This window comes from Budorcas taxicolor, chromosome X (genome assembly GCF_023091745.1).
Source record: "Budorcas taxicolor isolate Tak-1 chromosome X, Takin1.1, whole genome shotgun sequence".
Taxonomy (NCBI): domain Eukaryota; kingdom Metazoa; phylum Chordata; class Mammalia; order Artiodactyla; family Bovidae; genus Budorcas; species Budorcas taxicolor.
In genome coordinates, this window is record NC_068935.1 from 37,687,907 (window position 1) to 37,691,346 (window position 3,440).

Below are 3,440 nucleotides of genomic sequence, written 5' to 3' on the forward strand. Positions count from 1 at the left end.
ACATGCTTTGCCATTTTAAAAATTCTAATCACAAGGTCAAATTTCCCAGCCATGCCCATGCACACTGTAATTCTACTCAAAACTGGACCATTAGGTTCTATTAATACATTCCTAGGACCAGCTCTGCCATTTCCTAACTGTATGACCCAGGACAAGTTGATTAAACATGCTAGTCCCAGCTTCCTATCTGTAACATGATAATTCATTCAAACATTCAGCAAATACTTATATATTGACTATAATGTTCTATACCAAGAATATCCCTAGTCATTATTCCTGCCTTTTGCAACTTATAATCTAACGAGGGAGACAGATATAAAATAAGCAATGAAAGAATATTAAATAAATTTACCATTTTATGAGAACAGCATAGTTCTGATGTCAAAGCTGATAAAGACAGCACATGTATGCATGCACACATGTAAACACATACAAAAGATATTGATCCATTTTAGTTACAAACATAGATCTTAAAAAGCTTGATAAAATACTAATCAATCAAATATAGTATATGATGATACCCAGTAGGATTAATTCCTCAAATTCCTTTAATATTAGAAATCTATCACCATAATGTATCTTATATCAACAGAGCAATGAAAAATTATCTATATAATGATCATAATGTATGTTAAAGGTAATTTATTGAATTCTATGTTGCATTACTAATAAACACTTTTAGTAAACTTTATATAGAAGGATAATAACATGACAAAGAAGATTTTTATCTCAAACCAATAGCTAATATCCTAATTAACAGTGAAGCTAGATCAGTGGTTCTCTAACACCTAAACAGAAAAATTGTTTAGAGATTTAAAATTTTTACAGAGCTGGTATAATGAAGATGGTTAATATTAATAACTGGTAACAGCTAGTAATATTTGAGATGATTATAGTTATTATAATCATAATTATTATTTAAGCTATAGTACAAGGAGAATGAATATTGAGGCACGGCTGAAAATTATAGGAATAAAGTAACATCATGGAGTGTTTTATGTGTTACACTAAAAAGATAGCCTTCTATGCTGTATGCAAAAGTGGAGTTAAAAGCAGAGCAGTTATAGAAGCATATAGATATTTAATCAATATCAACAGATCACTCTGTTGTGTGAAGATAGATTGATATGAGAAGAATGGAATTGGGAAAAGCAGTTAGCCACCTAAAAATGACCATGAACTAAAGAAAAAATGGTAACTTGAAATAGGGGGATGATACTAGAGATGTAGACCTATAGATACATTCAGAATGTATTTAGAAAGCAAAATATCCATGACTGTCAGTGGACAGGACATGGGGGAAAATGAAAAAAGCCTTCTTATATAGAGGTAGGCAGACTACTCAGGGCTTGCGGGCTATGGTGAGATAATTCATATTTAATCTAATAGCAATAGAAAGTGAAGTTGCACGGGGATGATCCACAGAGATGTTATGGGGAGGGAGGTGGGAGGGGGGTTCATGTTTGGGAATGCATGTAAGAATTAAAGATTTTAAAATTAAAAAAATAAAAAACTAAAAAAAAAAAAAGAAAGTGAAGTTGCTCAGTTGTGTCCAACTCTTTGCAACCCCATGAACTGTAGCCTACCATGCTCCTCTGTCCAGGGAATTTTCCAGGCAAGAGTACTGGAGTGGGTTGCCATTTCCTTCTCCAGGGGATCTTCCCGACCCAGCGATCGAACCCAGGTATCCCACATTACAGGCAGACGCTTTACCATCTGAGCTATGGGGAAACCCTATATAGCAATTAGAGGCCATTAAATAGATTTAAGCAGGAATTTGCTGTGATAAGATTGGTATTTTAGAAAGTTTTTTCAGCTACTGGGTAGAAAATTATTGGGAAATGAACGGAAGAAGAAGCAAGAAGAAGAGTTAGGAAGCTGTTTCAGCAGTTGAGGAGCTGACTGAGATTGATTATTATACTTCTGGAGGTGGGGGGTCATTTACCAAAAGAACAAATTCTGTAAGAAAAGAAGTTTCAGAGGGAGGACTATGACTTCCATTTCAAAGACACTGTTTTGGGGATATCCAAAAGAAGATACAGGTATAGGTATATCAGTGTGTGCATGCATGTGTGCTAGGTCATGTCCAACTCTTTGGGACTCCACAGACTGTAGCATGCTAGGCTCCTCTGTCCATGGAATTCTCCAGGCAAGAATACTGGAGCAGGTAACCATTTCCTCCTCCAGGGGACCTTCTTGACCCAGGGATCAAATCTGCATCTCTTGCACTGCAGGCAGATTCTTTACCACAGAGCCACCTGGGAAGTCCTAGGTATGTCAGTAGCTGAGCCCAAAAACCAAGGCTGGAGATAGAGATAAGTGAGTCAAATCATAATGGCTGCAATGAAGAGAATGACTTGGAGAGTGCAAAGACTGGGGCCAAAGAGTTTGCTTTTTAGTGGCAGGAAAAAAAATGAAAGTGCTATATACTAGATATACATTAAAATGTTTTAATTATTTTTAGTTTAGTTGATTCCTCTTTAAAAAAAGATAGAGAGAGAATATACAAGAAAGCCCAAAAGATGATCAGCATGCACGTAAATTATGGAGGAAATACCCCATGATAGCACTCAACATAGGCAACCTGTTTCCCAAGGCTTCCAGCTTATATTACAGTAGTCTTTGTACTCTCCTCAGTAGGAACAAAGGATGAAATTGGGTTTCTGCTGCTGTTAGAAATTTCTGAAGGTGAGAGGTGGGGCTGCAGCTTGGTGGATTACAGAGCTGTTGTTGCTGTTTGAGAATATGATAATTGCAAACTCCCATCCCATCCAGACTAGCAGCCACAGAGCATTTCTAATTGATTAGATTGAAAGAACTAAGGTTCTGGTAGGAGCCATTCTTTTCTTCCCCCATGATTCCCATTAGAATTCACAGTTCAGTGTCCATCCAAGTCTTAGAATCACAGCAAGCAGGAAAAAAGTAAGCACTGTATGGCACTCATGAACATCATGTAAGAAGTTTCTACTGACAATGAAAATAAAGGGAAGAATAAATAGTTAAAGGGAAAACAGGTCAAATGTTCATGAGTACAGTCATTGTCTATTAAAATATGTTACAGGACTTCAATAATTAAAATTGTTGATAATAAGGAAGAGATATATAGATCAATGAACAAGACTAGACAGAATAGAAAGAGACCTAACCAAATACAGAAATAGTTTGAGATCAAAGTGGCATTTCAAGTTGGTGAGAAGAAGAGACATTATTCAATAAACAAGTTGATGTCAGCTGGTTAACAATTTGAAATATCAGAAAAGCTGCAACCCTACCCATTCCTTAAATCAAAATAAAATCAGTTGGGGGTTTCCCAGCTGGCACAGTGGTAAAGAATCCACCTGCCAATTCAGGCAACACAGGAGACATGGGTTCAATCCCTGGGTCAGGAAGATTCCCTGGAGGAGGGAATGGCAACCCACTCCAGTCTTCAGGCCTGGGAA